Below are 24,412 nucleotides of genomic sequence, written 5' to 3' on the forward strand. Positions count from 1 at the left end.
CCTCCAGGAATCTATGTTAAACTATTAGAGCAAATTACTACAGATCACTATCAGAGCTCGGGACTTCAGAACATCAATTCTGAATTACTGTTGGGATTATGTCTTTCAAAGGTTTAGAGAGAGAGAAAGAGTGGAGCGGGGGAAGTGAGCAGGGGAGAGGTGAGTACTCAATAAATTAATGATGACAGTGACATATTCTTTCTTAAACTACACAGATTCCATGTAGGCTGAAATTTTAGTCTTTACATCTCAGAGATATGAAGAGGATGAAGTGGCACTCAGTCAATAACAATGACCATCAGTAAACAAAGAGCTACATTCTATTATGCCACTGAATTACATGCTGTAAAAATTTTTTTAAAGATGCCAGTAGTAATCTTTATCTGTTTGAAGATGCTATAATTTGGCCTACCACCTTTCCAGCTCCACCTACCATTATCCATTCCCTTTTGCAAACCTCTTCCACAAACCAAAGGTTTGTATTTACAGATTTCTCTACCTGGAATACCCTTTCCTCCACTGTCCTCTAGTGGGCATCTAACTCATTTGTCAGCCCACAGCCAAACTACTGTTTCTTCCATGAGGCCTTCCTTGCCATATCCCTTCCTCAGATAATTAATACTTGATTTTTACACTAATCACACTATATTTTAATTATCTTCTGGATAAGAATGAATCCATACTTTTTAGTCGTTTCAGTTCTTCCAATACCCAAACAGAATGACTGGCCCACAGTGGGGAGAAGGGATGTAACAATTTCTAGTGGATATTTCTGGGCCTCCCTAACTCAGCAAAGTTGAGGTAAAAATACAGGGGCCTCCAAACACTATAATCAGATGGCAGGCCAACATTCATGAGAGATTTGTTTATGGATGCCAGAACTCTACACGTTGGTGTGCAGCTGTGGTCGCCACCCAAGATGACTACACGTAGAGTAACTGACAATCTCCAACCAACTCTTGTTAAGAGTAGACATGAAGCAGAGGGTTGGGAACTGCATCCATTACAAGAGAGTGACTTATCGAAGTATTTACAGTGATAGGGGACTAGGTCAACAATATCAAATAAAATTCACAGATAATTTTTTAAAATCCATTTTTTTGGTCACCAATATCAACTTTCTGACCTTACTGACAGGCCTCCTAGCAAGTAGAAAACCTGACTGATAAGTCTGGCCTCTGTTCCAGCTGTTGTTCAAGAAATGGTGATAATAACAAGTATGATGACAGGAAGGCAATTATTAAGGAGAAAATAGAAAAAAAAATAGCTAAGAAAACACAGGTATGAGGGGAAAAAGTCTAAAAAGAAATACTCCACAATGCAAGGGGGAAAAAAATTAAATGAACAGTTTTTATCTCATTTGATAAGATGAGAAACTCATGTCTGCATAGTTTTACAAGCTCCCAGGACTGCTGATCCCTTGAAGCCTACAGTACAGAACACATAAATTATTTCATTTTTATTGTCCTGCATTCATCTCTAAGGGAGACTTGACTTTTGACAGCCTCATTTGAAAAAAATAATTAAAATCTGGTTCCAGAGGCATATGTTCTCTACTGAAACTCCCACAAGGAACCCAATCTCCAAAGTGATTTAACGGAAATTGCTCACTTGATATCCATTCTGTGCTCAACTTAACTTCCATGCATATGTCCCATTCCCTCTCATATCTGTTTACAAGAATTTTGTTAAAAAAAAAAACATAAAAAACTTGATCATTCATTCATCATATTTCTTCTTTGGTCACACAAGAACTTTCTGTATTCCAAGTTTCAAAGTCTGGGAAATAGGGCTACATCACTGGTGAAAACAGTGGCAATTTGTTCTAAATACAAAATAGCTTATTTTCCTTTGGCAACTCTCCAGGGTTTTGGGTGGAGGGAAAGGATACTCCTCTCTGGAGAGATCAGGCTCTGAACCTGGCCTACTGTCAAAACTTAGCTGTGGGTGGGAGAGAAATTTTTTTAAATTATTTATCTTTCACATCAATTTGGAAACTGATTAAAGATTTTTGCATTATTAACAGTTTTTCTACTCCTCAGTCTTTTGTTGGTGTTCATCCCTATTCTGGCAGCCCCCATTGGCTGATTTAATGGTACCAAGGGGCTGAGAAGTGTTGCTGTCCAAAAGAAAAAGCATTCTCTCACAGGGACTGGGAAGGCAATCTGCAATCACAACAGTAGCTACTTGTTAATTTTCTATTTGAAACTCAGTGATGTCAATAGTATTGTACCCTGCCAGCCACCATGGGGTAAAGTACATTTTGAAACCAAAACAAACTTCCTACGTGCTGGCAAGTCAGATTTGAGACACAGTGATAACTTTCTGTAAGACACTGCCCTAGTTTTATATACAAAATGCACACAACAAGCATCAGTCTATTATTCTATAAGAGTTTAAGTCTACCTCTCACAGCTCCATTCCTACCCACAGCCCAGTACAATTTATCAGATCACAGTCCAGGGTGGAAGAGGGAAAGGAAGAACTATTGTTACTGACCTCTAATAAAATGGCGATCCTGCTTAGCACAAACAGCACACTCCAAGAATGCTTTGTAATGTAGATGTTCATTTAGAAGCATAAAATGAAAATAGCGTGATGCCTTTAAAAATAGTCCCACTATTAAGATGTGATTAGTGTAACAGTTCACTTTAAGGAGGTGTATGCACTTAGGAGGAGAGGCACCTTTCTTACATGAAACAGAAACACTCTGGCCTAAGAATTAATGCATCCCTGGAAGATGAATATTCACAATTTGTACTGAATATAAGTAACCTGAAATAGAGAGCTAAATGACTAAAACTGGTGACCATGCTTACTACTGGCAGACGGCAAATGGTTTAGCATTGCTGGACATCTGCCAATTTAGTCAATCCAAGCCAGGGATTATTTTTAAAGCCCCATTTTAGTAAAATTTCCCCAAAATCAAAATGTGGGGTTTTCTGGTTTTGTTTTTGTTTTGGGGAGGTAAAATTTGGGGCAGGAAAAAGGGTGCCAAAGAGCAATTGTTGGCCAGGTGTAATTTTTAAAAAACTAATCCTGAGGTATTTGTAGGGCATTTGGAACCTTTTAAAAAATAAGATTCACAGAATTTTAAAATAAGATTCACAGAATTCACAGTCCTGACAATGACAGAGAATTAATGTTCTTATGTCAAAGTTACTTAACTCCTCTGATCTTTCTCTTTCATTATATACTGTATCACATTTATTTCTGACCACAAAGGGCCCAACTGAAGAGTAGTTTTTGAGAGTTACTTTTGGAGGCAGCCTCACATTAACAGCTGGCACCAATCCTGGGCATGCTCTCCTCTGACAAAGCAGAAATTTTTTCAGTGTTGTATTAGGGCACTGACAGAAGAGCATTTTTAGGCAGGTAGAAAGTGAACATGCCTTAAGAACTACTTTACTTTTAAAAACCCTTCTGAAAAGGAAAGGTATTCAAAGGATTAAGAACAATTACAATAGTCTCCTAAAAGGTAAACTTTTATCAGTAAAAGACTGAGTTCAAATTAAGACTGGGTTGCAACACTACACTTTGTGGCTTGTTTCTATTTATATTTGTCTAAATCTTAGTTTGACTCTCCTCTGGATAAGCCCAGAAAAAAATTAAATGAGAGAAGAATCAGAGATATAATATTTATTTTGTATGATTCCAGCCTCAAGGCAATACCATTATAGTTTTCTGTTCAAGGACTGCTACAAAAGTGCCATTACACTTTGATTCCAGGAGAACAGCCTTGAAAAATCTATATTGTTCTGTGGATTTGAGAAGAAGGAAAAGCCATGCTGAGGGAACATGTTCCATTTTGTTACCACTCAATCAAAATCCTGGCTGTTCATGGGGGAGGTTGTGTGGCTCTCTCACTTAAGTATATTCCAACAACAACAACATAAAAACTGTTGCTTCAGCCAAAGAAGGGGGTAGAGTTAGGAGGTTAAGTTTGCCCAACTTGGCCACAGTTCCTTTCAGTTATTAGAAATACTACAGGGTGAAAGTCTTGAAACATCTTCCAGGATCACCAACATCTCTAATCTCAGGGAACAAAAGATACATGAAGGATCCTTTGAAATAAAGGAAAATAAGACCCAAAATTTATTCAGTATTCTTCTAGACACACCAATATTTCCTGAATATTGCAAGCCAACAAATACATGTTTCTTCCTTCATCTGACCCAATACACGCAGCAGTAAACTCCAACTGCTTTCAAGGGAGTTCTAAGAGCCCAATATCACCAAACTGCTCTTTAGGAAAAGCCTCCTCCATTTCAAAAATAGCAGTCTTGCAAAGCCGTTCAGCTCTATCTAAACTGTGTTATGTTTACAAATGTTTTAACTGCGAAGACGGAATTTCCAGTTGAAAAAGAACCTTATTTAGAAGACACTGAATTTTTTTTACAGCTATGCCAAATACAAGCTGTTCTGTAAAGGAATAATTGTGAATCCAGCTGGATTAAAATGAATCAAGATAGAAAAAACATACAGACGTTACAACCCTAGAGAAAAATGCAATAATTGGTCACACCAATGATTCAAATGCCAAAGAGTAAGTTTTGTCAGTGACACCAGCAGGCTCAGGGAAACTATGATGATTGTCCTACATGACAATACATGTATATTACAGAGACATACCCCTAACATCTTCTTACTAAAGTCGAATAGCAATGTTTTTTCAAAGAACTGATCTAGATTGGTTTGACTTTATTTTCATTTTTTTATTAGGGTAATAAGTCCCTATGTAGTTAGCACTCACTGTACAGTAGGACTGTCCTTTTTTTTAATCCGAAAATTCCTCCTTCAAGCTTTCCAAGCTTCAAAGGAGTACACTTCCTAATTCTAGTCTGTTATGATTTTGGTGAAAAAAATCTTAGTTGTATTCTTTATTAATTTCCAGATTTCTCCTTTGTTCTAATTTAGCTATTGCATTTCCAGATTAGAAAGATATTTTTCTCATTTAATTTTAGATTATTTTAAAGGCTCAGCATTGCCCTAATTACTTTGGGATAAAAGTACTGGAAAATAAAGGATTCTATAAAAAAATAGATTTTTTGGTAATGGCATAAAATCCTACATCAACCTCCCATATCAGGCAAACTTAAAAGTGATAGGTTGTATGTTGAAATTTTTAAAAGTCAACGATCTAAGGTTGATGTACTAGAGCAGGCACAGAGTTTACAAAGGCACAGGATTTCTCACAGATATATCTTGTTCAGGGTTCTCTATTAAAGGATAAATTGAGACACACTCAGATGAAATATAAGTTACAAGGGGAAACACAGGATAGTAAAAGTTACTTGGCTCTTCATCATAAAGGGCTTACTGGAGTACAGTGAACATCTTCAACAGTACTCCAAAACAAAATGAAATCCAAGAGATTCTGGAGAGCTAAGAAAACTGGCCTTTGGTGTTATCCTTATTTACCTGAAGCTATAGCAGATGTACCTGCCCCAGCTGAAGCTTTTGGCTCTTTTCACAAGACACTTGGGCATTCATCTACACTGCCAGTACAAAAGAGGGAGAACCCTAGTAGACACCCCTTCAGAGGGAAAACATAGACATTACAAATGACACTGTATTTTAGCTGTCATTACAGAAATACCAGGAAAGCAACTATAGATTAAGAGAATAAAAAGGCTTTATCACATTCTCTAAATGTAGTCCCAGGCCCATATCTGTCTTATCCATGCTGAATAGCTGAAAGTTCACTTTCACCCCAGAACAAGTGACAAATTATCCTTTAATGACTGAAAGAACAAAAAAGTTTCAGATGCAACATTTCTCCTGAAAACCCTTTCAAACACACTGACAATGTTTTAAAACCAATTTTGGCAAACTCCTACAGAGAATCATGCAAGTCACAGGAATAATCACTCGTAACTAAGTTGTTCATACAAGCTTCAGCCCATGATAACCCCCTGCTTTGAGTTTACCACAATTCCCATCTGGAACACACACAACTTAGCAGTTAATTACATACTGTTTGCAGGGGCTTTATAATTTTGTCTTCTACCTAGTTAGACTAAACCCTCAAAAGCAGGGCCTGGGATTTCTCCTCCTTTTATCCTATCCCCAGTACCTAGCACACAGTCAATGCCTAATAAATGCTTGTCAGTTGATTTATAATTATCTTTAGGAGTCCTTTGTCAGTGCCAGGAATTAAGCCACTTCAAATGAACTCCCATTTCCACACAAAGATTTTAAATCAGAAAGCATGATCTTGGGGTTAACAGTATGTAAGGCTGTTAAGAGACATTAGCATAGACATCTGACCATTACCAATAACTTATACGTCATCCTAGATTGATATTCAAAGGAAGTTCAAAACAAATTCTAAATTTTCAAGATCAAGGAAACTTGAAACAAATCCTAAACCTAAATTTTCAACATATTTCTGAGTTAAAATAAAAGTGCAAAAGGTGGATGAGGGGAGAGAGTTACAGAGAAGTCAAATAGTACCTTAGCTGAAACAGTAAAACTGCTGCTAAAAGACAAAAATTGTTTATTCCTAACCCCTGTCTTTTGGACCTGTACTAGCATCCAACCAACCCTTCAAAGTACTCAAAGCGCTACCAAAAATGTTGAGAAACCTCCAATAAACCTTCACCTGCCGAGCAAAGGTAAGGCCATTTTGCAAATTGAAGCTGCTAAGTTCAAACATATGTTTGAGCTCCAGCTTTGTTAGGTCTAAACCAAGAAATCCTGGACAGAAGTAAAATACAGTTCCTTATATCATTTCCAAAAAAGCTTCTCTGTAGAGGACTACCATCTGAAAAAAAATTATTTTTAAATTAAAGCACTAACCAGAAAATACCCTAAAGCTCATGTTTAAAAATCCATTTTTTCCTACTCCATTCAAATGTTACTAAACTAAGCACGTTGACTACAATTTTAAAATAAAATGAATTTTATTGTAGCAAATTGTAAGGCCAATTAAAAGTTTAGAAAAATGACAGCAAATATCTATTAACTTTATCACAAGTAAATTAATCTACATATCTTTGTCAGTATGAAAATAAAAAATCTAGGATCTCAAGAATAGGGGAAAACTAACCACTAGTATCTTTCCTTCTAAGCAGAGCAGATCAAAGAGTGCTAAACATGATTATTTTTAAAATTTCTAATAAAATGCTCAACAGAGCAAGAACAAGTTTTAATACACCATATCTGAAATTCACTGAAGTAGTTACGGATCACTTTCTATTTACTAAACTTGCTACCTTTACTTTAATTACTTCACAGCTTTCAAGTGAGCCAAACTCATAGCTACTTTTTAAACAAATACACACACACACACACACACTTTTAAATTCAGGCATAAAAGAAACGGCTCTAGATGAATACCTATGAGCACCAATTGGCCATTTCAATAACAATCTATTTGGCTAGAAGCATTTATGGAAATTCTCAGCATTCTATGATGTTTTCCTAAAGCTATTAATTCTAAACTAAGAGAGACATTAGCCTTCCAAAAAACAATGTCTTTGGAAGCAACCTAAATGTCCATCAACAGATGAATGGATAAAGATATGGTACATATATACAATGAAATATTACTCAGCCATAAAAAAGAATGAAAGAATGCCATTTGCAGCAACATAGATGGACCTAAAGATTATCATACTAAGTAAATAAGTCAGACAGAGAAAGACAAATATCATATGTATCACTCATATGTGGTATCTAATTTTTAAAAATGATACAAACTTATTTACAAAACAGAAACAGGCTTACAGATATCGAAAACTTATGGTTACCAAACGGGAAATGTGGGTGGGGAGGGAGGGATAAATCAGGAGAATCAGGAGCTTGGAATGAATATACCATACTACTATATATAAGACAACCAACAAGGGCCTATTGTATAGCACAAGGAACTCTACTCAATATTCTGTGATAACCTGTAAGAGAAAAGAATCTAAAAAAGAATGAATATATATATATGTATAACTGAACCACTTTGCTGTACACCTGAAACTAACACAACACTGTAAATCAACTATACTCTAATAAAATTTAAAAGAAAATAATGTCTTCCCAAGGTGCCACCCAAGAACAATGTTCTAAGTGATCATGGAAACTTCCATGTCATAATCTATTTAGATAATTCTACAGGCTTTTAATGATGTCAAAATCAACAGCTATCAGAATAAATCAAGTTACCAAAAAATCAGAAGCAAAACAGGATTAACACAACTGCAGATAAAAATTACAGGGAAGAGTCTATATCTCAAAAAGCAAGCTAATATGTAATAAGATGTTAACATCTTAGAGCTATGTAGACAGAACAAGGTAACAACACATCAAGGGGAAGACACCTGTATAAATTCTAAACATTCTGAGGAAATGTCTTTATAACGACAACAAAAAGATCTGTCACCGCTTCTTGCTATTTATAGCAAAACTTTATTTTAAGTCACAATTGAGTTTCTCAGTCTGCTGTACCGAATTCAGATACAGAGAGACATGTACTTGCATCTGTAAAACCATCACACTCAAGAGGCATTTTCCCATGATACAACTTTAGGAGAGGTCCCATAATGAAGCACTATCATCACATACTTCCTAAGTGGGTCATATTACCTAGAATACCCTATGAGGACAAACTGTTCTCTCTGAAGCAGGAGTGGAGAACAAAAGTATTTTCCTTGGAAACGGAAGATATCTTCAGGGTAGCAAATATCTCACTATGTGCCTTCCTAAAATATTTTCTATCTTGAAGTGGCAGGTTTCAAAAAAAACAAAAAACAAAAAAACCCCAGCTACTTATTTGACTTGGCATTTAACTTTTTTCTCTTAATCTAACACAATGTGCATAGCCAGCTATAAAAATCAAATAAAAATGTAAATTACTAATTCACTGACCACCTGTTACATGCAAGACACTGGTCAGATATAAAGACGAGCAAGTTACAGTCCCTTTCCACATGATCCAGAAAGGAAAGACATTACAGTATGAGGTAGTATGGGTTAAAGTTCATATAAATGACACAAACAGTGAACAGATAGGAATTTAGAAGAGATATCATTTTGGATAAACAGAAAAGACTTCGTGAAAAACATATTTTAGCTACACCTTGAAGGCAGTGTGAAAAAGTTCTTCTTTGGGAATCAGAAAATCTAGATTCTCATCCTGACTTTGTCATTAGCTTGGTGGAGTATAAAACTTGGAGGAACTTAGTTTTCCTTATCCATTAAATAAGAATACTAGACTAGATGATTTTCTAAGAATCCTTCTAGCTTTATTATCTATGGAAATGTATAGGTAGAATTGCATTTATTGCCTTTCAAAAAAATCTTTAAGTTCACAAGTAATACACTCTTACTACAGAAATTCTAACAAAATCAACATGATAGTTTCTCCTTGATTCTCACTCCCCTCCTCAGAGGCAACAAGTGTTTCAGTTTGACATGTATCTTTCCAAAACTTTTCCAATGTATTTACACATTTGATTGTGTTATTTTTAACATAAATGAGATCATACTGGTAATACCACTTTTCAATTTGCTTTTTTTCACTTAGTATGTCTTTGAAATCTTTCCACATAAACACATAGAAATCTATATCATTCTTTTCACCCGATACAAGGTACAGATGTATTATTATTTACTTAGCAATACCCCTTTTGATAGGAATTCACGTTACTTTTTTTTTTTTTTAACATGGAAATAATTTATTGGATATACTTGGGCATTTATTTTCCCATATGACTCTTAGGAACATTTCATTCAAATCTTTTAAAAAGCTGGCAGTTTAGCAAAAAATATTACAGGACATCTATCAATATATATTAATTTTACGAGAATTTGTTATTACATTAATCAATTGTTTAAATTTTTTTAAACATCTTTATTGGAGTAAAATTGCTTTACAATGGCGTGTCAGTTTCTGTTTTATAACAAAGTGAATTAGCTATACATATACATATATCCCCATATCCCCTCCCTCTTGAGTCTCCCTCCCACCCTCCCTATCCCACCCCTCTAGGTGGTCACAAAGCAGCGAGCTGATCTCCCTGTGCTATGCGGCTGCTTCCCACTAGCTATCTATTTTACATTTGGTAGTGTATATATGTACATGCCACTCTCTCGCTTTGTCCCAGCTTACCCTTCCCCCTCCCCGTGTCCTCAAGTCCATTCTCTACATCTGCGTCATTATTCCTGTCCTGTCCCTAGGTTCTTCATAACATTTTTTTTTTTTAGACTCCATATATATGTGTTAGCATATGGTATTTGTTTTTCTCTTTCTGACTTACTTCACTCTGTATGACAGACTCTAGGTCCATCCACCTCACTACAAATAACTCAATTTCGTTTCTTTTTATGGCTGAGTAATATTCCATTGTATATATGTGCCACATCTTCTTTATCCATTCATCTGTCGATGGACACTTAGGTTGCTTCCATGTCCTGGCTATTCATTGCGGCTCTATTTAGTTCATTGCAGCTCTATTTACAATAACCATGTTACTTTTAATTTGAGGTTATTATAAACATTTTTGTTATTCTTATTCATCCCTCTCTGTGCATTAGAAGTTTAAAAGGGGAGTGTGGGGGCGGCGGGGGGGGGGGGGGGAGGAAGGAATTTGAGCCAAAAGCATAAAGGTAGAAAATAAAGAGGAAGATGAAGAAGTTCAAACCAGGAGTTCTTATATTCAGCAAAGGAGGAAACGGGAGTCACAATAATATACTGCAAGTAGCTTTAAGACTAGGAATTGGGAGATATGAGTCCTAGCCCTTGGTTCACAAACTAGATCTGATCGTAAAAAGTGGAATTGGGTATTTCAAATCTCATAATTTTTTTCAGACTAGATGGGATCTTAAAGATCATTCACTTATACTTCCAGATTTTAGAGAAACTAAAGTCTTATCTGTAATCTAGAATGTGATTTTGATGACCCCTAGCTTTGAGTTTCTACCCCACACTCTGCTGAAAGGATTTTTTTTAGAATGGCTTGAATAGTCACTGTGATAAATACTACAGAAACACAATAAGAAGTGAGAATAACCGACCCATAATGTTACATTTAAAGACAGCAGAAGTTTCTAGTGGACCCAGTCAGCACAGCTCTGATTTCCAGCAAACTTTACCAACTCTGAAGAGGAAAAAAAAATAAACAGTGGAGATGTCCTAAAATTAGGGACGGGTTTGGCAGACTATCAAAGCAGCGAGGACATTATTGAAAAGCTACTTTGTCCAAATGGTAAGGAAGAAAGATCCCAATATACCTACCTACTTCCTCTTCAGATTGTTTATAGACAAATGTTTTAAATAAGCTAAGCTGCCCTTCCCTGGAGTTTTGTGTAACAGCAGTGTGCTTTTTCCTCCTGGTATGGCACCCCTCATCTAATGATCAGTGGGGCCTATTAAAATGACTGATTAGATATAGCAATACAATACAGTTACAACCACAAAACCAGATTTCTGGAGCCTGAGCAAATGTAAACTTAAACTTGTCAGAGAATACAAAAAAAAAAAAAAGTGACCAGGATTTAGCACAATAATGTTTACAGATTAACTTGTTACATTTCCTTAGTGAGTCAATGGTAAGTATTTTTCCAAAAGGGACAAGGTCCTAATATTCATTAGTATTTAAATCTCAGAACTCATATCTATATTTATGTGTGTATTCAGCTTTAAGGAATGTGTTTATATTAGTTATAAAAGACATATATGCTTCTTAGGGCAAGTTCTAGTTTTACAGAAATATTTACTATTTATCATTATAAAATAAGTACTTGTTACAAAATAAGCTTTTATTGTAGCTATAGCACCATGTGTTAAAATAATCTATAGATATTTTACAAAAGCTCTAGTTTGAATGAGATGAGATTCTAAGCTCATTTTTCCAGCTGCTCTTTAATCTTGTGTGTGTGGGGGGGTATTTACATACATACATACATACATATATGCTCTGGGGATAGCAGAATAATATTTAAGTTTTTAATATGCCTATAATTATTGAACTTAAAAAATTCACAGAACTATAAAACTTTTAATGTAGGAAGGGAATCAGAGATCATCTAGGTCCCCTCCTTTTTACAGCCAAGGAAAGCAAGACCCCAAGAATTTAGTTAACTTATAATATCCACAACTTACCACTAGTAGAGATGAAAAGAAAAATTATTCTACCAGTAGTAGAGATGAAAAGAAAAACTATTATCTTCTAACTTATGGTACAATTCTCACATCAATGCATTACATATCCCCAAAGAAGTCATCTGTGTTGGATTACAGGTATCCTTTTTGACAATTTAGCTCCTAAATCACATTTAGTATTAAAATCTACCTTTCTCTATTGGCTTTCCCCAAAATAACAACAAAAAAAGGAAGTCATTCATACTTATTAGTTCACAAAGTTTCAACTTTTCTTGATTTAGAAGATATGAATATAAGCAATATGTCATGTGGTTGTCCCAGGGCTGAATCAATTATTTTCCAAGCAAATTTGTCTTCAAAATCTGGTTAGTGGGCTTCCCTGGTGGTTCAGTGGTTAAGAACCCTCGCTTCTACTGCAGGAGGCATGGGTGCAATCCCTGGTTGGGGAACTAAGATCCCGCATGCTGCACAGTGCGGCGAAAAAAAAAAAAAAGGTTAGCAACTAACCATATTAGAAAATTCTTATTACTGAATTCTCCTTTAGAACTGTGGTTTTTCACTCTTAACACCCATGGGACTTGCAACTGGCATTATTCACTAGAATGCACAGAAAAATATAAGCATGTACAAAATAACTATCCTCTTCTCTGCAACAGCTAAAACATATCAAACGGTCTGAATCTCTTCATTTTTAAAAGTAAATAAATTGAAGATACTAAAAAAGTATCTCATGTAATAAAAAGATGTCTCACTGATGTACCTCTTGGCATGCTTTAACTGTCAAAATTTGTACCAAAATAGAAATTTCTTTACATGAAGAAGAAGACAGTTTAAGTATTTGAATTGCAGTTATTATTATTAAACCAATATTTATCAGAGCATTTACACTGCATTAATTACTGTATGCAACAAAAGAATTTAGCAAAACAGCACACTGCCTTAAAATCTAGTGAAATTCTGCTGCTGTATAATTATTATGAACATCAGTGTAAAAGGTATACCCAGTTTTATGGATCAAGGCTGACATACTACAATATTCCTTAAAGCTGACATAAAATAAATTCTTGTATACTGCATCATCTAAAATATATCAGGAAAATCTATTACTATTCCTCTTTAAATTACAAATTCATAGTTTGAGAGGAAGTGTTTTCCTAAACAAGTTACAGTTGCCCTGAGACACACACTCTGCAATCACTTGGATAAAAAGCTACTACACCTTCACTATAATACTCACCATGTCAATTATTTAAAGTCTGACTTATTTATTTATAGACATAATTTTAGAATCTGAGTTTCAAGTTATAATATTTCTTGGTTATTTTTAAAACCTAATGATCTCATCTCTTCCCAGGTATCATCTGTAGAATTGATTTAAACTTTAGGAATTGGATAACTGAAGTTCTGAGAACACTTAGTTTCTAGAATGCAATCCTTGTCTGAGTCAGCCTCTGTCACCTTGCAGCCTGAGTCAGGGAATAGAAAGCTTAGCCTTAATGAGCTATTTCTAACAAAGGTCAATATAGAAACTGTGAATCTGTCTAGACACTGCTGCAATGACTTCACTGTATAGGCTGCATTTTAGATGTGTAATTTTATCCTGGCTATGCTTCCTCTATTAACCATAAATTTTACCTCTAAAACCCACCCATTACTTCATCTCTATCTCATATAACATTCAACTATAATTGAATTGAACTCTAACAGGTGCCTATCTCTGCACTTGGAAAGCTATTTTTAGTTTGTCTACAGTTTTCAGCGTTCCTACCCCTATAAAACTACAGTTAAAATATTCATTTACTTGCATACAACAATAAATGCATCAATTACATGTCTCTCTGACAAATGATGATGTTACTCTGCATACTGTTTGATAATGTTAACATCTCCATATAGCTGTTTCTACAGTTTCATAAATAGCCAAATTCTATTAAATATGTGTCCCCTACTTTCCAGTGCATAGCTACTTTTTTAGGGTTCTGTAGTTACCCTCGATAACTCAGTACTGTAACTGGACTCCTACTGTCTAAAAAAGTACAAAGAATAAAATTAACTTCTTCAGGGGCTTTTACACGAATTTAAAAAATAAGGGCCAGTTTTCCATCTTTAGACTAAAAAGAGGAAACAGCCATCATTTTTACTTGCCTAATCAGAAAACTAGATCAGTAGCTATTTCCTGCTATCTGGACAATGCCGTTTCTCCTTCCCTCCACAGCTATACTTTTTCTTTTTTTTTTTTCTTCAAAACATCCTCCAAAGAACTGTGTTTTAAAAAAATTTTATTTATTTATTTATTTATTTATTTTTGGCTGCATTGGGTCTTTGTTGCTGCGCGCGGGCTTTCTCTAGTTGCGGTGAGCAAGGGCTACTCTTTGTTGCTGTACGTGGGCTTCTCATTGTGGTGGCTTCTCTTTGTTGTAGAGCACTGGCTCTAGGTGCGTAGGCTTCAGCAGTTGTGGCACTTGGGCTCAGTAGTTGTGGCTTGCGAGCTCTAGAGAGCAGGCTCAGTAGCTGTGGCGCACGGGCTTAGCTGCTGTGCGGCATGTGGGATCTTTCCGGACCAGGGCTTGAACCCGTGTCCCTGCATTGGCAGGCGGATTCTTAACCACTGCGCCACAAGGGAAGCCCCCCACAGCCATACTTTTAAAATTTTGTTGTTCAAGGCCTGACAAATACAATCAAGTTATATTTTAGTATATAAGCGAAACTGATACAATTACTATATTCTTTCAATATATGGTCTTAATTTTGTTAAGTTTCATTGTTAATTAGAGGCTCTGAAAAATCTTTAAATATTCCCTTTTTATATGCTACAGAACTCAATCTTTCCTCATTATCAAGTACTCGAACCACATTAGGTAGTAGCACCATATAATATATTGGAAATTTATCTGTGGTTAATTACACATCTTAAGCAGTTGTAAAGTGTTGAGTCATTTGTGCAATGCCATCAGACAATGATGAAATCAGCACTTTTTAAGTGCCAAACTGTGAGGTCAGTAGACTTTTTCAGACCTTTTCCCCAGCCAGTGGTGACTGGTATGATGAAAGGATGACCACAAAGTTGGTGAGCAATTAGCCATTTTAGTGAGTGGTGAAGTGGTATCTCAATAGTTTTGATTTGCATTTCCCTAATGATTATGATGTTGAGCATCTTTTCATGTGCTTATTGACGCTTTGTATATCTGTTCAAATCCTTTGTCCATTTTTATATTGGGTTGTCTTTTTATTGTTTAGTTGTAAGAGTTTTTCATATTTTCTGGATACAAGTCTCTTAACATATGTTTTGCAAGTATTTTCTCCCATTCTGTAATTTGTCTTTACTTTCTTGACGGTGTCTTTTGAAGTACAAATGTTTTAAATTTCGATAAAGTCCTATGTATCTATTTTTTCTTGTGTTGCTTGTGCTGCTGGTGTCTTATGTAAGAAACCATTGCCTAGGCCAAAGTCACAAAGATTTACTCTCAGGTTTTCTTCTAAGAATTTTATAACAGTTTTGTACCTTAAATTCAGGTCTGTGATCCATTTTGAGTTCATCTGTGTATATGGTGTGAGATAGGGATCTAACTTCATTATTTTGCATATAGATATCCAGTTGTATCAGCACCATTTGTTGAAAAGACATTGAATTGTCTTGGCATCCCTGTCGAAAATTAATTTACCATAAATATGAGGGATTGTTTCTGGAATCTATTCCATTGATCTATAAGTCTGTAAGTATAAGAATACTTAGATCAATACCACACTGTCTTGGTTACATAGCTTTGTGGTAAGTTTTGAAATTGGGAAGTATGAATCTTCCAACTTTGTTCTTTTCAAGATTGTTTTGGCCACTCTGGGTATTATGCATTTCCATATGAACTTTAGGATTAGTTGTAAATCCCTGCTAAAAAAAGAAGCTGGGATTCTGACAGCGCTTGCATTGAATCTGCAGATCAATATGGGGAGTACTACAATATTAAGTCTTCCAATCCATAAACACAGGATCTCTCTCCAGCTAAGGTCTTCTTTAATTTCTTTAAACAGTGTTTTGTACTTTTCAGTGTACAAATCTTTCACCTCCCTTGTTAAGTTTATTCCTAAGTATTTTATTTTTTTAGATGCTATTGTTAATAGAATTGTTTTCTTAAACTCATTTTCAGATTGCTCACTGATGATCTATAGAAACAGAACTGGTTTCTGTGTGTCAATCCTGAACCCTGCAACTTTGCTAAATTTTTTAATGAACTCTAGTTTTTTATGTGTATTCCTTAGGATTTTCTATACATAAGACAAGACTATGATATCTGCAAGTAGAAATTTCCAATCTGAATGCCTTTTATTTCTTTCTCTCACCTAAATGTCTTGGCTAGAACCTCCAGTACAATGTTGAGTAGAAGGCATGAGAGCAGACATATTTGTCTTACTCCTGATCTTAGGGGAAAGAATTTAGTCTTTTACCATTAAGTACAATGTTAGCTGTGGGTTTTTCATAAATGACCTTTTTATCAGGCTAAGGAAGTTACTATAAGGTATTTTCATAATGAAATTTATATCTTAGTAATAAACCAAGGCTAAGAAAAACTTTCAACTGAACTTTCCAGAATTATTGGACCCAATCTAAAACTACAGACTTTTGATCCGGCTGCAGTTATATATTTCAAACCTACAATAAAGGTATAGTTTCCTTAACTACATAACTTTTTTTTTTTAATTAATTAATTAATTTATTTATGGCTGCGTTGGGCCTTCATTGCTGTGCGTGGGCTTTCTCTAGTTGTGGTGAGTGGGGGCTACTCTTCGTTGCGGTGCGCGGGCTTCTCACTGCAGTGGCTTCTCTTGTGTTGTGGAGCATGGACTCTAGGCACGTGGTCTTCAGTAGTTGTGGCACGCGGGCTCAGTAGTTGTGGCTTGCGAGCTCTAGAGCGCAGGCTCAGTAGTTGTGGCACACGGGCTTAGTTGCTCCACGGCATGTGGGATCTTCCCGGACCAGGGCTCGAACCCGTGTCCTGCGTGCATTGGCAGGCGTATTCTTAACCACTGCGCCACCAGGGAAGTCCCACATAACCTGTTTTTAATGCAAGCAAATATCCTTCAATATTAGTTGAGATAAGAGTTTTAATGAAAGTTCTACCAAACCAATCTTGCAATTTGTTTTTCCTCCTAACAAATGTACATTTTTTCTAGAATGTGTACACTGTACATAAAAGCATATGTTCTTTTTAAACAAGTGTCATTAAAGCACCCAAAATACGCAGCTAAAACCATTTAAGATATGCTCTTCCTGCCAAGGAATCCTAAATAGTCAGGTGATACACTAAGAAACAATTGCCTAACCCACGGTCAAAGATTTACTCTTATGTCTTGTTCTAAGATAACGCAGACCAAAACAATCACTCTGTCAAAATGTCCATGTCAAATGAGGACATGTATATAGTCTAAAAAAAAACTGTATTCATTATCATGTCCAAACCACTGAGATAAACATAATACACCAAAAATTCTAACACAAAGAAGTTGAAATTATTTATGATATTCCAGTCTCCAAGTATATAAAAATCTTTACCTCAAAAAATGCTTAACCAGGGCTTCCCTGGTGGCGCAGTGGTTGGGAGTCTGCCTGCCGATGCAGGGGACACGGGTTCGAGCCCTGGTCTGGGAGGATCCCTCATGCCTCCGAGCGACTGGGCCCGTGAGCCACAATTACTGAGCCTGCGCTCCGCAACAAGAGAGGCTGCGATGGTGAGAGGCCCGCGCACCGCTATGAAGAGTGGCCCCCGCTCGCCGCAACTAGAGAAAGCCCTCGCACAGAAACGAAGACCCAACACAGCCAAAAATAAATAAATTTAAAAAAAAAAAAAAAAAGCTTAACCATTTTCAAGTCATGGAATGAGAAAAGAGTAAAGACCTCACAAGTGCAGCATAAACTCCGTCAGGTAAACTGCTCCCCTTTACAAAATTACCTGTCTTTTTTTTAGTGTGCTATGTGATATCTTAATGAACTGAAAGAATCAATTAGCTTCTAAAAAAAAAGTTACCAATTCTCTTCTTATGAGCAGGATAAAGTTCTGCATGGTAAAAATCCTTTAGTATGTTGCCAGATATCAAATTTTTTCCATATAATTTATTTACATTTTAAGAATTCATTAAGTTTTCCATTTACCTCCTATGAAATTGTTTTATTATAATAATATGTCTTTTGAGCTCTTAAGAGTATTTTATATATTTGTCATTTTTCACTTAAGTCATTATAATTCAATAAATAACATATTATTGATTATAGATATGCTCAATAGCACATTTAATCATTTTTTCATTCAGTGAACATTTAATGAATGACTGCTATCTGCTAAGGGTAAATAAGACAAAGTCTCTGCCTTCCTGAAACTTATATTCTAGTAAAAGAAGTCAAATAACTCAAACAAATAAATAATTCATACAGAGATAAATGTTAACGTGACAGAAAAGGCAATGGGATAGAAAGTGACTGGGGGGCAAATACTGTTCTCTAAGGAGATGACCTGAAAACTGAGAACTAAATAATGATGAAAGACTAGAGCAAGGGCTTTCCAAGCAGAAGAAACAGCAGGTACAAAAGCCTTAAGATGGAAATAAACATGGTGTGTTTGAGGAAAAGAAAGAAAACAGTGCCAGCTGGACCATAGGAGATGAGGGATAGAGTGGTAGGACTTTGTCGGCCATAGATTTTATCTAGTTGCAATAGGAAGCCAGTGGAGGATTGTAAACAGAAATGGCATGACATGATATATCCTTTAAGAAGATTACTCTTGCTGCTATGTAAAGAATGAAATGTAAGGAGGAATGAATAGTAGCAGTTAACGGAAAATAATATTCTTTCTTTACACTGTTTCTTAGTCTGCTCTGTCCCTTTCTATTCCTAATTCCATCAACTGAATGCTGGTTCTTATATCCTTCTCCTACCTGGGCTACTTCAGAATATCCAAACCAGTCTCCCTGATTTCACAGCTAGAGTATGTGTGCATATGGGCGCATGTCTGCGTGTGCGCGTTTGTATGTGTATATTTTGATCAACAGTCTCAAAAACTCACTACTACCAACAAAATGAAATCCAAATTCCTTGACATTCAATAACACTGCAGTCTAATACCAAACCACCTTTCTGGCCTCATTTCCCAACACCAATTTGATAGACTCTACTCTTCCACTATATATGGTCTACTCACTCTTTCCTGGACAGAGCTTATGATGCCACCTTCCTGCTTCCATGGCTCTGACCCCTTTCCTTATCCTTTCCTTAGATTCAAAGTCTCTCTCTTCCTCATGGCTCAGGATACATTCTCCTTGACTATCCAGGCAGTAGCTGTTTGACTATGACCACAGCATTTTTACATCACGAGCCAGTATATACAAGTTTCACAATTCTACATTTAACTTTACTTCAAGCAACGCACTTTGGTATCTTCTATTCTACTCTACTTCTTTTTCAAATGACTCACTAAAACGACTGCATAGACTACTTAATGGGTTTCAACATTCAGTTTGAAAAACAATTTTAATGCATCCTTCTAGACATTAATTGTTACCATATCATACATATCCTGGTATTGAAAGAGGCAACTTATAACTACCAAACTACAATGGCCTTAACCTTAAGGATAGGACAGGGTATCTTATACTTCATTTTATCTACCATGATGCCAAACACAGTATTTATTAATCCTTACTGAAGAGAAAGACTGATATTACACATAGCTATCATATTTATGATCAGATACGATCATGATTGACTGTTTTGTGTTCCCATCAACTTGTTTCAAATTGTAGTTATGATGGTCAAAACGGCTAGTTTTTAATAACACTTTGAGCTATACTTTCTGCCTTCCTAACTTACAGGATTAAACAATGGTTTTGCATAGTGGGAGAACACAGTAAGTACTCAATAAATGCTCATTTTTCACCATTCCTTCAGAGGTATAAGAAAACCTCTATATGGAGGACACCTATTACCATTCACTGGGCATGCTTCTCTTTTATCACAAATACTCGGGTACTTCTGCTCTGCCTAGGAAGGCATTGTAAGTCCAGTGTCCTCATGTGGTCCTTTAGCTTTGCCAAAGTGGGGATAAGAGTAAGCCTTTTGTTTCAATGGAATGACAACTATTAAGGTTAAATGGCCTCTCCTGCTGTCAGCACTAAGGTTCTTGATCATTAAAGTCCTATTAAAGTTGTTGACTCTTTCAAAAACATCTTCAGTAATTTGAATTAAGAAAATGGAAAAGCAATGAAGTGATCTAAAATCTGTACTGAATGGTTTCTTCTCTGGCAAAAGACCCAACTTATAAGATAAGCCAATGGGGCAATGTAAATTCTTAATTTTCAAATCTCAAAGACTCAAAAGTAAAATTAATTTTACCATGAGATGATTCACACAGGCTCCTGAGGAACGCAGAACAGCTAAAGGTATTCTACTTCCCTTTACTTCTACCTCCTGAGCCTGTTACGACCTCTTGTAGGTCTAGAGGGACAGGGTGAATACACAGGTAACAAATGTTCTGTACCACCTAGACCAGGCTCAGTGTAACCATCAAGGTTTTAGACAGTAAAAGAAACCCAGGACCTATCCAAGAAAGAATCTGAATTTCTTTATCAGGTCTGAAACTACCTAAAAGCTCCCTAATGGGCTATAGGCATTTTGGGGTAATTGTGGGCCAGAGCAAACTACTCTGTGCTCACCAGACCCTCTGAAATCTGGGAGTACGAACCTCAACATTTGTTGGCTATTGTCTCCTCAAGGTCAGACCCAGGGCTTCAACAATCTTAGGGCTCTGTTTAAGATAGCCATCTGGGGACTTCTCTGGTGGCACAGTGGTTAAGAATCTGCCTGCCAATGCAGGGGACATGGGTTCGAGCCCTGGTTCAGGAAGACCCCACATGCCGCGGAGCAACTGGGTCCGTGTGCCACAACTACTGAGCCTGCGCTCTAGAGCCCACGAGCCACAACTACTGAGCCCGAGTGCCACAACTACTGAAACCCGTGCACCTAGAGGCCGTGCTCCGCAACAAAGAGAAGCCACCACAATGAAAAGCCCGCGCACCGCAATGAACAGCAGCCCCCGCTCGCTGCAACTAGAGAAAGCCTGCAAGCAGCAACAAAGACCCACCTCAGCCAAAAATAAATAAATAAATAGATAGATAAATTTAAAAAAAAAGATAGCCATCTGGAATTACTCTGTCATTCACTAACAATTTAAGATCATCTACTCTAGTTCTCACTGCATTGCTCCAGTAAAAAAACCCCACTAACTTGGAGTAGCTTTATATGCAAGATTTTAGAACTAAGCTTTTTAAAAAAACTTTTGATATGAACATATTGTATGTAGAGCGGCAAAATTTCAAAAATATGACTTGCTTCAGGAATATCTTTTCAGAATGAAAACAAAATCAAATCACTCTTTTGACAGTGAATTACTTTCCTCAAATAAGCTCACACTCAAAAGCAAATGAAAGGTAAAGCCAAAATTCTATTTATTTTAAAGGATGCCAAATCTACGTTAACTTTTTATTTAATATGTCAAATAAAAACACTGCCTTAGAAAAAAGATCATTAAATAGAACTGGGTGGGGGCCTAAAAAGTGTAATAGCAATACAGGCTTAAATATTAAAAATATTCTTGTGCTGCTTTCCTGCTCTTTGGCTAAAACATCCCCCCACCCCTCCCTTTAAATCATCCTGTGTCTACCAATATTTTTGTTTTCTTGTTAGATCCACTTTTCAGAAGTGGAGTATAGGTTATTCAACTGGATTCTTCCTTTAACACTCATCCTCTGACACATTCCACTAAATTAGAGATTTATTTATATTGATAAATATCCCTTTTAAAAACAAATATATCTTGGAAAGGTTAATTCTATATTACCTTTCAACCTCAAAGAAGAGAGGGAGGGAGGATGAAAGGACAGGAGGGAAGACGGGAGAGAGGAGAAGACATAATTTGAGAAATAAAGACATCTAGGACTATCAGAAGAGGACAGAAAAGGATGAGTGAACCATGCCTTAAGAGAGGTAGGGTAGGAAACCAGCCAGAAAGTCTTAGACCTAAGTAAATAAAACAGGAACAAAAAGCCTTCACTGGAGAGAGCAGAGATCAGGTACAGTCCAGGTGATAAAAGCCACACATGCTACTCCAGTGCTACAAATACTAGTTTAAACAATTTACAGGGCGTATCAAAGTAATACTATGGGTGATAAGGTTATCAATAAGTCAGAATTGATATACAGAATGCATTGAATGAAGTTTACTCAAAGGTTTTAATAGCTCAATTCCAAATACTTTACTAAACAGTCTCTTTACTCTCGTGTTAAACAAAGGTTTTTGCTAGATTTCCAATGAGGGTCTCCCAAGGGCCACATTCATGTGGGTGAAATAATTATAAAAGCCACATGTTTATCCATATTTAAAACATATGGCCCAAAAATACACTCTGTGCTCTAAAGGTCAAGAGAAGGTTTTATTTTTAGTATCTTCAAAGCTGTTACTTCTTAGTCTTTTTGCCATGTTTAAACTAGCCAGATACTTCCTTTAATATACTAGAAATATAAGACAGAAAAGAGACTCTTGAAAATAAAACATTTCCTGCCAAACTGCTTTGCCTCTAACTAGCAAAACATTTTTGACTAGACCACTGAACTTTGCTCCAGTTTTATCCTTCATTCAGTATTAAAGCTATCATCTACTATACATGCATCAAACGCTAGACACCAAGGATACAAAATTGAACAAAACAGAATCCCTACCTTTGAGGTAGTCATAGTCATTTGGCAGAAAGAGACATATAAACAGATAATTATAAGACTACCTGATTAAGTTTTACAATAGGAGATATGAACAGAGCATTGTGCAAATAAAGTGGTAAAAGCCACTAAGTCAGCCTGGAGGAAAATGCTAAGCCTCTTCAAGAGGATTTGACATTTAAATTCATCTGCAATGAGGCAGTTGCGTTAGTCAATATGTAAGGGCCCTTCTATTTAAAAAAGGGCAGGACAAAAAGTTGAAGGTCATAGAGATCTTGTTTGTCAAAAATGGGTGGTACACCCAGCTATTCTACTTCTGGGTATTTATCCAAAGAACAGGAAAACAGTGATTTGAAAAGATATATGCACCCCTATGTTCATTGCAGCATTATCTACAGTAGTAAAGATATGGAAATAACCTAAGTGTCCATCAGTGGATTAATGGATGATGTGACATGTATATGTATGTGTGTACACACACACACACACACATACATGCACACGAGGTAATAGTACTCAGCCATAAAAAAGAATGAAATTCTGCCATTTGTGACAACATGAATGGACCTTGAAGGCATATGCTAAGTGAAATAAGCCACACAGAGAAAGACAAATACCTATGATTTCACTTGTACATGGAATCTAAAAAAACTAAACAAACAAAATAAAACAAAAACAAACCTACAGATACAGAGAACAGATTATTGGTTACCAGAGGGGAAGGAGGTTGTGGGGCGGGGTGCAATGGATGAAGGGGGTCAACTGTATGGTGATCACTTTTTAGTGCATACAGATGTCGAATTATAGTGCTGTACATCTGAAACTTATATAATTAAAAAAATGGCTAATATAAACAATTCCAGTTTGTTGCTTATTACTTTAACCTCTGTACCAAAAAGAGAATATTTAGTCATTCAATCCTCATCTTCTCCCCCAAACTTGTCCTCTTCCTATATTCCTTTTTTTAGTAAATGATAATACAATCTAAAACTTAACCTTCCATAGCCAACTAATCACCAATTTCTATTGATTATATTCCATACTATTTCTTTATTCTGTCTACGTCTATCTCCAATGGCTACCATCATCTCTTACCTTGGAGGCTTCCAATGGCCTCCAAAGAGTTTTCTTGTCTCTGAGATCCCTTCTGCCAATCAGCCAATTCTTTACACTGTAGCCAAAGTAATCTTTCCAAAACCCAAATCTGATCATATGACAACCCACCTTAAAATCATTCAACTGCTCCTTACTGCTCTCAGAAAAAGTCCAAACTCTTCAGCGTAATTGTCAACATCTGGCCTGGCTTGCCTCATGCTACCATCTTTTATACTCATACTGAACCTCTTGCAGTTTCCTCAATAAACAGTGCTCACTATCCTCTGGAAAGCCTTCTAAGACTCCCTCAAGAGAGAATCAGGTGACCTTCAAAAATGATCTTCCAGCATCCTCTGCTTCTCCATCATCATACTTACCACACTATACAGTATTTTAATTACTTATCTTTCTCTCCCAGGAAGCTATAAATTCCTTAAGGTCAGAAGCTGCCTTACACATTCTTGTAT

The 24,412-nt window shown here is 36.3% G+C and overlaps 1 protein-coding gene across 2 annotated transcripts in view; it reads right to left on the minus strand.

The window, feature by feature from the left end:
- The window catches only part of MXI1 (MAX interactor 1, dimerization protein), an 82,845-nt gene that overhangs the window by 19,992 nt on the left and 38,441 nt on the right, over window positions 1–24,412 (minus strand). The gene's annotated exons all lie outside the window — the stretch shown is intronic.

The sequence above is a fragment of the Eubalaena glacialis genome, chromosome 1 (genome assembly GCF_028564815.1).
Source record: "Eubalaena glacialis isolate mEubGla1 chromosome 1, mEubGla1.1.hap2.+ XY, whole genome shotgun sequence".
Lineage (NCBI taxonomy): Eukaryota > Metazoa > Chordata > Mammalia > Artiodactyla > Balaenidae > Eubalaena > Eubalaena glacialis.